Source organism: Stenella coeruleoalba, assembly GCF_951394435.1.
Source record: "Stenella coeruleoalba genome assembly, chromosome: 7".
NCBI lineage: Eukaryota > Metazoa > Chordata > Mammalia > Artiodactyla > Delphinidae > Stenella > Stenella coeruleoalba.
In genome coordinates this window covers 40,447,312-40,462,447 of record NC_137153.1, presented here as the reverse complement: position 1 = coordinate 40,462,447, position 15,136 = coordinate 40,447,312, and the positions used below count along the sequence as shown (strand labels likewise).

The following is a 15,136-nucleotide window of genomic DNA, read 5'->3' as shown; positions in this document are numbered from 1 at the left end:
TTAAGAAAGTCAAGGGATGTAGGGGAAGCAGAGACCATATGTGCTGGGGAGGTGGCAGGCAAAGAGCCCTAGATCTGGGATGGAGGGGGCCTTGAGCTAGACTATGATGACCTCTTTTCAGTGTTCTTGTGAAAATAAGAAAATGAGAAATATCTTCTTTATACAAAGAGCTATGCCAAACTCTAGCAAGCAAACATTTAGCAAACTCATAGGCAAATAATAAAAAGAAGAGTAAAAGACCCTCTTTTTCTCCTGTAGCCACTGAAATCCAAAATGAAGGAGGAAACTAACTACTCTGGGGCACCCTCTTTTCTGCAAAGAAAATCATATCCCAGGATGAAAAGATGAACAAGGAAGAAAGGCTAACTTAGCAAGAAGCTCTTTGACATTCTCTAATAAGACACCCAAGATAGCCCAGGTGGTATGGTAGCCCAGTCCTTACAGCCAACCCAGAACCGTGTCAAAACCCCCAAAGCAAAGGAAGCTGACAGGCTGCTGCTGCTGGGATGAGGCGAGATCATTCTGTGCCTTGCCACTTCTCATGATGGCCATCTTCAGGGCAGTCCCTCTTAGAGGCACAGAGGTAACTTCTCTGATGACTGTTGTTTCTTCCATCCTGCAAAGGGTGGGCTACCTCGACACTTTCAATCCCTCAGTAGCTTTCAATGAAGTGATGTGATGCCTCCATTGTATGACTTTCTTCACTTACAAAATGAGATTAATAAAAGCAATACCATCACTTTTGGAGGTGATATCCATCACATAAAGAAAGTTTCAGAGTTAAAGTTTCAGACACTCAAATACAATATCTAATTACTCATCCAAGAGTCCTGTGAGATAGGAGATGTGCAAAAACATTATCCTTGTTTGTTAAATGTGGAGTTACAGGCGCAGAAAGGCAAGTTGAGAATTTAAAACTGCACATCCTTTTGCTTCATAAATAATCTTGTGATCTTTCTTTGAATATTCTTTTTCAGTTATTTAGAGAACAAAGAATTCAAAGGACACTGTAGAAACAACAAAAGGCAGTGGCCGATAACATCTTTGGGGTCGTAAGATTACTGGGGATGGCTCTCAGGATGTCCCCTCTTAATCTAAAAGTACCAAGTGACAGAATGTTTCAAGTTGAAGTTAAAAAATATTGCTTTTTTGGGTTGTGTTTTATGGATCTGATAACACTATGTGAAGATCATTAGAAATACCCTGGAGTACGGAAAACCCAGAAGTAGCTTTATCTACCCTGAGAAATTGAAATAGCCTTTGGGGACAGAATCTTCTCTTCTGCTCAGCTCACTTGTGAGGGTAAGAAGAGCTGGTGGTAGGAGAGCATCTCCCATCTCCAGGACCCTCTCTCTTAATCCACAAGAAACCTTACCCTGTGCACAGGAGAAGTCTTCCAACAGTAGAGAAGGTATACTGAAACTTTAAAAGGGCAATAGAGGAAAGGCAAAAGCTGTGGTTTCTATAAAGGGCCTTGCAGAATCTCCAAGACCTCTGACAGAAAAGAGGTAATTATAAGGCATGGGGTCAGTCAATATGAAAGTCCTTTTACCACATAGGTGAAAAACAGACTCTCAAGAAGAGGTAGATTTTGTTCTACAGATTTTTTTTTTTTCTGGGATGACTTCAGAAGTGCAATTATGATACGGACTTTGTGTCTGTAAGGGTTTCTATTCATCAGACTTAGCATTGAATAGTTCTAAGGTCATATAAAGCCAAGGGCTAGGGTCTTTCCGTAGAAGGAAAGAAGAAGAACAAAAGTTTCAGGGTCTGTCCGATGCAGGTCTTGGCAGGAGCTGCCAGTCACCCTTCAGAGATGCTGCTGCTTTGCTGAAGGTAGACCGGTCATAGGGCAGACTCTGATTAGAGCAAAAGGAAGTGGTAAGAAAGCAGTCACCAAGTTTTCTTAGAGTTTAGTTTTGGGGCAAGAGGCCAGCATAGACAGTTGGTGCTAATTTTGTGAGTAGAGTAGAGGAAAAGTGTAGGCAGTGACCACCACTCAAGTAGTTCCACACACAGGCCATGCTGCTTCTGGCCTCCTTGCACTTACTCACATCATCCTCCTGGTCATTTCTGCTGGAGAATTCAAGTGCATCCTTTAAGACTCAGTTCAAGGGTCATTTTTTCATTGCCTCCTTGAAACCTTAGCTGCATCTCTGATGGAGATCTCTGTTCCTCTTTTGTTTCCTATAGCTCCCAGCACATGCCTTCAGTCTTACATCTTGTAAATTGAAAAGATCTACTTTGTACATCTTCCAATAGGGCTAAAAGTGCTTAGAAGACAGAGATTATGTCTTATTTCTCTTTATATTTCCAGTGCTAAGCAGTGTCTGTCAATTCAGAGAATCGAAGTTCTGATGGCTAAGGAACCACCATTCCCAAATATCTCCCTCGAAGTCAGGGTATGAGAACTGATGTGGGTAGCTCTCCACTGGCTTGTAGATGTTGCTGGTTGTAAGGAAGTCTCAGAGTGCCTTCAAAAGTTCCAGGTTATAGGAAATATCACTTTCACAAGCAAAAACCAAATATTATTGTTTGTATCATTACAGAAATTATCTGTTTGCTGGAGACCAGTTACTTTACAGATGGACGGCTAATTAATTAATTATGTAATAGTGGTAAGGATCTGCAAAGAGAAGTATAAGAGACATGGAGAAGATTTAGTGCCCAGTGAAAATAAGGTAGCTATACCTCCATTTCTTTCTCATAAAATCCTAGAATATCAGTGCAGAAAGGGACCATTGAGGGTATCTACTTCCTTATGATTTCGGCTATCCATTGCTGTGTAGCAAAACTACCCAAAACTTAGTAGTTTAAAACAACAACATTTTACTCTGCTTCACAGTTCTGTGGGGCAGGAATTCAGGCAGGGTCAGCTAATTCTTCTGTTCCTAGTGGCACCAACATAATTCACTCAGTGGTATTCAGTTGGTGGACAGATTGGTCTGGAGGGTCCAAGAGGGTTCATTTTATGATTTTATGAATGGGGTCTGGATGGGGTCTAGGTACGTCTGGAAGGCTGAGTGTAGCTGGGACTGTCGACAGAGATGTTTTCCATCACGGTAGCCTCGGGGTAGTTGGGCTTCTTACATGGTGATTCGGAATTCCAAGAACACGTCTTATATAGCAAGAAGCAGAAGTTGCATCTCCTTTGGTTACCTAGCCTCAGAAATCACATAGGGATTCCTTTCCTACTTTATATTAGTTGAGGCAGTCACAAGCCTGCCCAGATTCAGGGGAGGGGCTATGGAGTCTACTTCTCAGCAGGAGTGGTGTCAAAGAATCCACAGTCCAGCTTCCAAACTGCCATACTCATTTTACAGACAGGTAAACTTGAGGCTTAGGATAGGTAAATTATTTTCCCAAGAGCACCATGCAAACTACTAAGTGGCGTAGTTGAGAAACAAAACTCAAGCCTAATGATTTCTATAGCAAAGATGAGAATATTGTGAGACGCTGTGGATAGACTTCTTCTATGTCAGCTCACTCTTTTTTGTTTTTTTGATAAGGAGAAAAACCTTTAGTTAAAGCTACTGGAAAGAACAGACACAAACAAGTTATTTTCCCTATAGATTTTTTTTTTTTTTAGAATAATGGTCAAAATTTAGAGCTATCCTCAGAAATGAAAATTAAGACAGTAGTGCTTGCCACTCACAGTATTATGCTTATATTTATTAAGAAGTCCTGTGTAAAATGCTGACTTTTAGAGCTGACTTGAGGGAGCAATGTGGTAGAAAGATGGTTTTTCTTCAGGGACCGAAAGGGAATGTGTCAAGGTGTCACCTGAAGTTCAAGTTATCCATTTAATTCTGCTTTAAGTTAAAGATTATGTAGTCAGGAAAAATCTAGACAATATCTTACTGAAGTTCTGTTTAGGAAATGAAGGTAAATGCTGTTAATTGGTCTCCAGTGTCCATTCTGCTTTTCTTCTCCTGAGTAATAGAACCCTCTGCTTCAAATTTCTCAGAACATTTGGTCAGATGCAGTTAAATGGCTATATTTCCCAACCTCTTTTGCAGTAAAAGAATGGCCACTGGGCTAAGTTCTTACCAGAGAAATCTAAGTGGAAGTGATGTACAACTTCCATATCATTTCCTCAGAAGGAAGTTATTTGCCCTCCATTTCTTGTCCTCTTTCCTTCTTACAGGCTGGTGAATCAGTATATGAGGACACACCCTGGGAAAATGACCGAGGAACAAGATAGAAGGAGTCTGAGTCTGTGGATAAGCCCATGGAACAGGTACATGAATCCTTCTTGGAATGTGCATTCTTTCTGAACTGTGACATGAGAAAGAAATAAATTTCCTACTTGTTTGAGCTACTGTATTCAGGGGTCTCTTTATCAAAGCAGGTTAACTTCCACCCTACCTATTACAGAAATGGAAAACCTTAGGGATATAAGTTTCCAACACAGGTGTTTCCCATCTCTGTTAGTTGAAATTACAACTTTGGAAGAGAAGACATGGGCACAGGAATGAGGGGCCTCTCATTAAGACAAAGCACAGCACAAAGTTTGAGCCTCTCAAAGAGCATCTCTAATTGGAAAGGAGTGTCAGACAACCCTGCTTCAGCCTGATTCTGCCCCGTTGTTCCTCTTTTCTGTTAGGATGCTTCCACTTCAGTCATGGATAATACCATTGTCCTGGTCCTGAGGAAATGTTGCTTGGTTATTATAGGGGTTCCTAGGACTCAGTGGATGGGGAGGGAAGGTCACTCATGACAAGCCCATGGAAACCCACAAGATTGCCCTGGTTGCAGCACTAGAGATCATACTGGCTAAGTATGGGCTGTTGAGAAGACTGTTATGTATCCTAGACTTCAGAGAATACTTTTTTCTTTTCTTTTCTTTTTCTGAGGAAAAAGAGACAAAATTCTTCGACTAGCTGACTCCATAAGAGAATATTAATTTGAGAGAGAAGGGAAGCTCTAAAATATAAAATTCTGACCACATAGGCATGAATGATCCCCATGAGGAAGAAATGAGACCTTAGGTAACTAGGCTGTGGGTTTTGGTGTGAAACAAGTTGGAAGGTGAGGTATATAGCCAATTTTTGAACACAATAGAGCTTCACAAATCTGTGAGAACAGTAGCAGAAGGACTTGAAGCCCAGAATGCATTAAGGTAAAAAAATACAGAGAGCAACAAAATAGAGCTATTGGAACCAGGCTTAGAGTACGAAGAGGAAGAATGAAGAGACAAGCTCAGAGCTGGGGCGGATGGTGAGACAGATCATAGAAACAACACAGTATCATTCACCTCTTATTCTGTGTTCTCTGGTGAGAAAAAGGATCTGTACATTGGAAATGGTAGAGGTAATATGGTTAACAAGAATTTGACGTCTTAGCTAAGTGAGACCTGAAAGAGATATAACATTTTTTAATGTAACATTTTAAACAGCTGCAAAGATGATAAAGGTCATTACTGGGCTTATTTATGTCATCAAGGAACAACAGATGATAATACTTGGGGAGAGATGGTACATTGAAGAAAAGAATAGAAAATGCCTCAGTTATCCAAAAAGGACCAAAAGTGGGTTCCAGAATGTACCTAAATTACTGTTCATTCTGTTTCTCAGACCAATCCTCCCTTGTCTACTCTACTCTTCTTCTCTTGAAGAAATGTGTCTTTCCACATCAGGGGAAGGGGAATGATTGTAAAACTGGCCAGGTGCCGTAGCTGGGTTTCACAAGCCTAAGCTATGAAGGAGGAATTACTATCCAAGACAACCCAGTGCCACAAGGACTGAAAGGGCAGTCAAGACAAATTTATTTGAAGAAGCTGATATTTTAATATTGGAGAAACAGGGTATAAGGATGAAAAGGGACCAAAGGAAGAAATGGGGGTATAGGTCACAAAGCCATATGAGTACTTGTTTGACATCAGGTTAGAATGAGGACAGATCTGGAGTTGGCATGAGAGATGAGTTCAAGGGGATTGAAAAAAAAGAAAAAGAAAAAAACCCCATACCACAAACAAAACAACAACACCCTCTTCCCCCAAACAAAGAACTAGTAGTAGACTAGTGGGCAATACTAGCTTGGTCTTTATGCAGTTGAGTGTGTGGCACATAGGTGGCTCAGGCCAAGGGTCAAGGGAGACATCAGATGGAATTCAGTTTGGTGAATTCTTAGCTGGTTAAATAGACACACTCAATGTAAAGATGAATTAACTAGTTAAGGAATGAATGTCAGCCTAGATAATGTCTCTAGTTGAATGTCTGGACCTGTCATGTTGAATAATTTTTATCAGTGATTTAAATGGATGCATGAGAAGCATATATATTAAAACTGCAGGTGAAAAAATATAGGAAGAACAATGGGGTTGTTGGATGGAAGATTCGAGATTTTGTAAGCCTCAAAAAAACTCAATGATCTGGGTCATTGATTCAAAGATAACAGCAATGGGGTTTTTAGGAAGGATAAATGTTGAGTTGATAACTTAAAAACAAAAGTAAATAAAATTTTCCACACCAAAAGAGTAAAAAGAAACAGATAAAAGATGTATTGATATATTTTATGTAACCTAATAAATTCAAAATATTATTTCAATATAAAATCAATCAATATAAAATTTTTTGAGATATTTTTCCTTCTTTTCTTTCTTTCTTTGGTTTTTTTTCTTTTTCTTTTTCTTTAACTAAATCTTTACTCTTAAGTGTGTATTTTACACTTACAGCACATTTCATTTTGGACTGGCCACATTTCAAGTACTCAGCCACTCAGGCTACTGGCTACCATATTGGACAGCATGGGTCTAGAATGATATTGGTCATAAACTATGGACGTTGAAGATCACAACCATGATGTTGAAACCTTTGGAAACAGGTAATAATAAATGGATAAAGAACCTGGAGATGTTTAAAAAGGACATGAACACTACATTTGAATACTGAAAGGGGTGTGACATGGAGAAAGGGTTTCATCGTCTTTTCTTTTGCAGCTAAGAGGTTAAAACTAAGGAGCAATGGATGAGAATTATTAGGGATGCAGATACAGACTTCCATAAAAATGGAACTTTATAGTAATTAGAGGTGTGCAAAATGGGATTAACTTTAATTCGACCAACGTATATTGAGCTCCATTCAAGGTATTCTGTTAGATGTCAAGGTTACCATGACAAATAAGAGAATTACTTCCCTCAAAGAGTTGGTGACAATTTAATGACTAACTTTAATATAATCTGTAAAGTTCTTATTACTAATGTGCTGATAAGGGAGGGTTGCTGGAAGTGTTCAGGCCGACTTAGAATTGTATCCCCTTGTAGAGAGGATTTCTGCAAATGACTGAGACATTGTACTTTGCCAGTGGATCTCAAACTTGTTTGTGAATCACAGTAAGAAATGCCTTCATAACACAATCCAGTGCACCGCATAATGAAAGAGAGCTTGTGTGATATACCTGTGTGATATACCTTGATGTTTTGTATTCTAGTATAGCCTAGTCTATTTCATTAGAAATGTCCTCGTCACAGCCCACTAAGTTGACTTATTAATGGGTTGCTACTTCAGTTAGAGGAACTTTTAGTTAAGTATCTGTAGAGGTCTGTTATAATTGAATGCTTGTACCTTTTTACCTTTAAGGGTTTTATGGCTCTAAACACTGTTCTTTGCATGGATTGTAATTGCCAGTTGAATTGGAGCCAGGAACTTGACTGCCCTAATAAATCTAGGCTGGGTGGCACAGAAAAGACATACCATAACTGTTTATTGAGGAATAAGTAAACTCCTTTGTAAAAAACAGAGTTCTTTGATGGTGTGATAAGATAGCTCTTGATCAAATAGGACAACACAGGGGCAGGTATGGGTATTGATACAGGACTATTGACATAGACTAGGAAAACAACTTAGAGTTTACCATGAGACCTAGTCAGACTGATGGTTCAAACTTATATTTCAGGGTCACCCAGTTATCCGTGACTTCAATTTCCTGGAGCTCTGTCAAATATTCTCCATATGCTCTTACCTTTAGGTGTTCATAAAATCTCCATAAGTCTGTTGACTTAGCATGTGTTAAGTGTATGACTAAGAGTTAAAAGTGGAAGGTTTGGACACAGGGAAGGAAGGAAGTGGGATGAGATCATGGGTGTGGCTATGGTTCAGGGTGACAGGGCAGCGTGGAGTTCACCAACTATGTGGGGAGAGATGGGAAAATGTGAGACCCTAACTCAGAGCTGGAGGGTATGAGGTTGAAAACAGTTTGGAAACTTTCTGAACAGCAAAAGAGGGGATTGGGGTGAGAGGGAGAGTGGAGCTAGTCATGAATATCAGCCTCTGGCTCCAGTATTGAAGGTGCTACATCCCCAAACACTTTCCATTTATGGATGCTGTGGTACCTGAAATTCCTTTGGATTATGTCTTCTCCCCAGTGTCCTCTACTAACATACAGATATTCCCGGGAAAGTGAAACATCCAGTGGTGAACATTATTTAGGCTGTAAACATGCTTTAGATTCAGTTCTTTCCACCAAAGGGAGGGACTCTAGAAATAGGATAACACTGGATCTGAGGGGAAAAGAGGCAGCAAAAAGAGGAAAAGGTGAAAAAAACAAAAGGCATGTGATGGGTAAGGAGGTTACTAATGCCAAAGAAACATTTCACAGGTTTTCTGATCTGTCCTCCTCTTCCTTCAAACAGCCTCTCTGATCTTTCTAGGTTACCAATGTTACATTTGGTGTCAGTAATTCTCTGCCTTTCTCCATATGCACACACCCACAAAACACATCATCGGCTTTCTTTGTAGGGTCAGACTATATATTACCATGTGACTTGCCTTATTCACTTAATATACTATGGACAAGCCTCCAGGTCAATGCATATAGTTTTAACTCATTTTAATTAGGTGTGTAATGTTAAAAAAATGGAAGCATTGTAATTTACTGAGTTTCTCTACTATTAATGGCCATTTGGGCGCTTCTAGGTGTGAGCCACTATCTTTTGAATGATGGTTTCCGCAAACATTTTTCAAAATGTGAAAACTATTACATTGTAGGTCCCTCTAAAATTAGAACATCACTGAATCTGAGTTTATTAAAAAGTTTCCAGACTTTGTAATTGCTTCCTTAAATTGGAGGTGCTAATAGCATTTCAATGGGAACAAGAAGCTGATGATAGGAGGATCTAGGACAGTGTTTCTTTCTTGCTTTTTTTTTTTTTCCAAATTTTTATTAAATATTTTTATGCAGTTTTAAGATCACAGTTAAAGTACTTTAGCATGTTATAGCTTTACAGAGGTATAATTGAAGTATAATAAACTAAACATATTTAAACATACAATTTGATAATATTGAAACCATCACCACAATAAAGATAATGAATACATTCATCATCCTCTAAACTTCCTTGTGTCCCTATTTCATTTCTCCTTCGGGCTCTTCCCTGCCCACTCCTTGCACCTCACTAGCAATCTCTGATTTGTTTTATGTCATGATAGTTTACATTTTCTATAGATTTATAAAAATGGGATCATACTGGGTATACTCATTTTGTCTGGTTTCTTTCACTTAGCATAATTATTCTGAGATTCATCCATATGGTTGCAGGTATCAATAGTTGATTGCTTTTCATTGTTGAGTGGCATTTCATTGTATGGATATGCCACAATTTGTTTATCCATTTACCTATTGATGAATATTCGAATTGTTTCAGTTTTTGGCTATACAAAAAAAGCTGCATGAATACTCATGTTAAGTTGCTGTGTGGACATATCTCCTCGGTAAATTCATAAAAGTGGAATGGCTGGGTCACATGGTAGGTGTATGCTTCAATTTTTAAGAAACTGTTCTACTTTTCCAAAGTGGTTGTGTCATTTTACTCTCCTACCAGCAGTGTATGAGAGTTCCAGTTGCTCCATATTCTCGCCAACACTTGATGTGGTGAGTCTTTTTAATTTTAGCCATTCTAAAATTACAATGAGATGTAGGTATCTCATTGTAATTTTAATTTGCATTTCCCCAATGACTAATGATGTTGAGCATCTTCTCATGTGCTTATTTGCCACCTGTATACCTTCTTTGGTAAAGTGTAGGTTGAAATTATTTGCACACTTTTAAAATTGTTTATTATTATTAAGTTTTGAGAGTTCTTTATAAACTCTCCACAAGCCCTTTATTAGATATATGATTTGCAAATATGTCTCCCAGTTTTGGGCTTTTATTTTCATTCTCTTAAAAGCATGTTTTGAAGAGCAGAAATTATTAATTTTTATAAAATCCAATTTATCCATTTTTCCTTTTATATATTGTGCTTTATTTCTAAGTATTTTATATTTTATACTATTGTAATTAGTATTATTTAAAAAAATTAATTCCTTATTTTTTTGTTGCTAGTATGTGATACAATTAATTTGTAAACATTTAACTTGTATCCTGCCAACTTGATAATTCACTTATTAACATGAATAGCTTTTTTTGTAGATTCTATTGGATTTTCTATGTAGGAGATCATGTCGTTTGTTTATAAAGGTAGTTCTATTCTTCTTTTCCAATATGGATGTTTTTTATTTATATTTCTTGACTTATTGCACCCACTAGAATCTCTAGCAGAATGTTGAATAGAAATGGTGAAAGTGGATATCCTTGTCTCCTTCTTGATATTTGGGAAAGAGCATTCTGTCTTCCACTTTAAGCATTATGTTAGCTGTAGAGTTCTTTTGTAGATTCTATTTATCAATTGAGGATATTACCTTTTATTTCTAGTTTGCCAAGAGTTTTCAGGAATAGATGTTGGACTTGGTCAAATACTTTTTCTGTGTCTTTTGAAATGGTGATATAATTTTAGCTTTTTAGTCTGCAAATATGGTAAATTTCATTGATTGATTTGTAAATATTAAACTAAAATTCATTTGCTTGATCATGATGTTTTTGGATGTATGGTGTTTTGCTGGATTCAATTTGATGAAATTTTGTTTAGAATTTTAGCAGTTATATTCATGAGGGATATTGCTTTGTTGTTTTCTTTTCCTGTAATGTCTTTGTCTGATTTTGGTATTAAGGCAATTCTGGGCTCACGGAATGAGTTGGAAAGTGTTCCTTCCTCTTCATTTTCCTGATATATTTTGGTACTATTCATTTTCTGGTCTTATTTTTCCTTAATTATTTTGTGGAATTCACCAGTGAAGCCATCTGGGCCTGGAGTTTTCTTATAGGAAGATTTTAAATTATAAATTTAACTTCTGAAATAGATACAGGACTATTCAGGTAACCTATTGCTTCTATAGTGAGCTTTGTTAGCTTTTCTCTCTCATTGCATTTAAATTGCCAGCTTTATCTGCATAGCGTTGTTCACAATATTTTCTTATTATTCCTTTAATATCCATAGACTCTCCAGTGTTGTCATTTCTTTCATTCCTGTTATTGATAATTTGTGTCTTCTCTCTTTCATTTCTGGTCAGTCTGGCTAGAGGTTTATCAATTTTACCCATCTTCTCAAAGAATCAGCTTTTGGTTTCATAGATTTTCTCTCTTGTTTTTCTGTTTTTTGTTTTTTTGCATTGTTTTCCATTCCTCTCTCCTGTTTACTTTGTGTTTAATTTGTTCTCCTTTTTCTGGTTTCTTAAGGTGGAAATTGAGGTCATTTGTTAGAAACCTTTCTTCTTTTCGGGTATTTAGTGCTATAGAATTCCTCCTAAATACCTGAAGATGCTTTAGTGGCATCCCACAAATTCTTTTTCTAAAAATTTGTTTAACTTCTGCCTTTTTTTCCAGCTTTATTGAGCACAAATTCTGATATGTGGTATTTTCAGTTTCCCTTCTGAATGTTTCTTTGACCCTGTTCCCTTTTATCTTTTCTTCCCCTGCCCTCAGGTAGTTTCATTACCTGCATGTGCTAATCAGTACTTTGCTGAATATTTAAGAGGGACCCTCTGCAGACCTCTGGGGTGCTCTCTCACTACATCACTCTCTTCCATGCTACTCTGTCCTTGTGAACTCTGCCCTCCTTGATTTCCCTGGACTCTCAGCTATATCTCGTTAACTCAGGGAGTTGGACTCTGCCTGGGTTCCCTCACCCTGAGCCACAGCCTTCATTGTCTTGTGTCCACTGTCCTGAAAATTGTTGTTTCAGGTGTTTTGTTCAGTGTGTTGTTGGTTTGACTGGGAGGTTAAATGTTCCCTATTACTCCGTCTTAGTCAGAAGCAGAAACTGGCAGTATTTCTGTTTCTGTTTTAATAACCCAGTATTGAATGTTAAAATCAATTTATTGTGTGATTACAAGCATTAGAAAATGAAATCGTATAAAATAGAAAACCAAATATCATTGTATTCTATGCATTAAGAGAAAATAAGTTTTGTTTAGTGCATATGTGTATGTGTGCCTTGGATTGTGACAGAAAAGGCATTTCTTTCTGTAGGCCATGGTGAAATAGTTTGAGAAACATTGTTCTAGGTACATCATGGTCCAGTACAGGCAAGAGTCTGCAATACTTAGTCTCCATCTCTGCCTTGAAGAGTTCATATGATCTAGGGAAAATTAGCTCTGTTTTATTTTGTCCACCTGAAAAATGTTCACTATCACCTACAAAGCCATGGTCTGAGAATCCGTGATATCTCTGTGAAATACCTTGTAGGTCTTAAACTGAGATAGATTCATAATTCTATGGGTTGAGAAACAGTTACTGATTGCCCAGTGTGTTTCAGGCACTGTGCATGAAAATGTTGAGGTACCAGCCTTAACCAGAGGGAAGCCTTCCCTGACCTAGCGCCAGAACATACCTGGCCACTAGAGAAGGCAGAAAGTCAGGCTTCAAGAAATGCTGTGAGTTTTCACAGCACAGGGAAGATTGTGGAGACAGGAAGGAAGGTGTCCAGGGATAATCATTCAGGTAGACTTGCAGGGTTAGAGGTTAAGAAAGTGAGAATGTGGGGACTTCCCTAGTGGTCCAGGGGTTAAGAATCTGCCTTCTTAGTTCCCCGACGCGGGCTCCATCCCTGGTCAGGGAACTAAGATCCCACATGTCCTGGGGCAACTAAGCCCACGTGCCACAACCAGAGAGCAGCCCAGCGAGCTGCAAGGAAGAGCTTGCTTCATTGCATGCAGCAATGAAGATCTGGCAGGTGCCAACTAAGACCCGACGCAGACAAATAAACAAATAAATATTTTTTAAAAAAGAAAAGAAAAGAAAAACAAAGAAAGTGAGAATGTGGATGGCCTATTTGAGGAATCTCAACTTCAGTTTATTTCATTAAACACACACATATATTTTAATACCCACTACATCCTTGAGATGTGTTAATGAAAAAATAAAGATCCTTGCTTTCATGCAGTTTACATTCTACTGGGAGAGATACAATAACTAGTAAATATAATAAGTAAATGATCTGTTAAAAGATGGTAAGTACTATAGAAGAAACAGGGCAGGAAGGGAAGGGTGATTAGAAGTGAGGCCGCCAGTTTTAATTTTAAGTGAGAGAAATTCAGTGGGGGCATATTTAGAATCTAAATATAATAGTATTATATATCTATTATAATACAAATTCTAAAGATATCCCAACATAATTAGAATCTTCTGGTCTGCACACCACTCTAAAACTGTCCTTTGGATGTTGCACTGACAGTTTGCAGCCACTAGGGTGCAAATGGGCCATTTCTGGGAAAAATGGGATGAGAGTGGAGGTGTGAGAGAGATGTGGATATTTCTGTATACACTCTTCCCCCAGGTGTTCCGCAGGGGCAGCTCCATTAAGGACATCGGCAAGGCAGGAGGAGGAGTGTTATTGTATGACCTGGACCAAGACATTTTTGCCCTTGGCTTCCCTACTTTGGCACATCCTCACCCAGCAGGGGCCGAGCTAGAAATGAACTTCAGTCTGGCCATTCAGCATCCAATGCGTGTCACAGCCGAGTGATGATGGAGAGAGGAAGGCCTACTGGCCTTGTCCTCCCGCCCTGCAACGAGATTTTTGGATGCTGCGCAAGGATTCCCGCTTACACTCAGCGCCCAGGGTCTGTACGAAAAGCCCCACTGAATGCTCTCAGTTCCCTTGTAATATTTAAGGCGTTGCCGAGATCTGAGCATTCACTTTGACGTTCGGGGTTCTCGATCCTTCCCACCCCAAGCATCTTCGGACAGATTGGTGACCGTTCTTATCTTTTGGATGAGATCCCATCCCGTCGCCCTTTTTCGCGCGGAGGGCAGCCCGCCTTTTCCCGGGGCGGAAGCTAGGCGAGGACTGGATAGCCGAGCTCGAGTCGGGCAGGGGCGCGCACGCGTCGGGCGCCGCCGGTTGCGCATCTGGAGCCAGAGCGCGCCCCCCGCGCAGTGCCCGGCGCGGCCGCGGCAGTGGGTTGGTGCTCCCAAGCGTGCCGGGAGCTATCTTCCCGCGCGGGGGCACCAGAGCCCTCGGAAGTGTGAGGCACTGCGGTGCATTTTCCCAGTTCCCTTTTAAATGACTGCGGAAAAACAGACTCTCCGAGCCGCAAATGGGAAGACGGATTCTCAGACAAGGCTTGCGAATGCCCCGCAGCCATCATTTAACTGCACCCGCAGAGCAGTTACGATTTGTCACCCGACCCTCCCGGATCGCCTCATTTGTCCCTAGTGAGATCCCGAGGCTCTGCCCGCGCCGGGCTTCTCAGTAGCTGGATGTATGACGTGCTCCGGGCAGCGCGGGCGCAGGGCACGCGTTCGCGCACACCCGCGCACACACGAAAAGGCGCAAGGTACGGCAGGGGAGCAAGGGCTCTGGGTGCCCCGCGTGGGGGTGGGCATCGCGGGGAATGAAGCTAAGATCTGGGAATGGCTTCATCCTGACAGGTTGAAGGATGAGAAAAAATGACGCGTCGCCACACATCGGACAGGCCAGGGTTGCTGCCGCGCATTTAGGGAACCCAATACGCGTCAGGCGCGCTCCCTTTCCCTCACATGTCTCTGTTTCCCGGGCGTGTGATGCCAGAAAACAGCAGGAAAAAGACCCACTTAGAGAGCTAGAGTTGCGTTTGGAGACTCCCCTTCCTCTGCCAAAGCACAAACAGGAAGACCCTCCAAAAACACCGATCCCCAAATAGATGGCCCGGAATGGGGGCGGTTATCCTTGGTTACCAATGCTGGACACGTTTTGGTGTTTACAATATTTATTTATTTTTAGGATAGCTCGTCCTCCCTTTTAGGCAGGATGGGAAAGGAGAATGCAGCCTGGAGGGAG

General features: G+C 40.1%; 1 long non-coding RNA gene across 1 annotated transcript; it reads left to right on the top strand.

The window, feature by feature from the left end:
- The first annotated feature begins 2,425 nt into the window (after positions 1-2,425).
- Positions 2,426-15,081, top strand: LOC307188436. Its single transcript, XR_013828935.1, has 4 exons — positions 2,426-2,681; positions 4,148-4,240; positions 6,677-6,825; positions 13,652-15,081. It is a non-coding gene; the product is annotated as an uncharacterized lncRNA (long non-coding RNA).
- Positions 15,082-15,136: the final 55 nt, after the last annotated feature.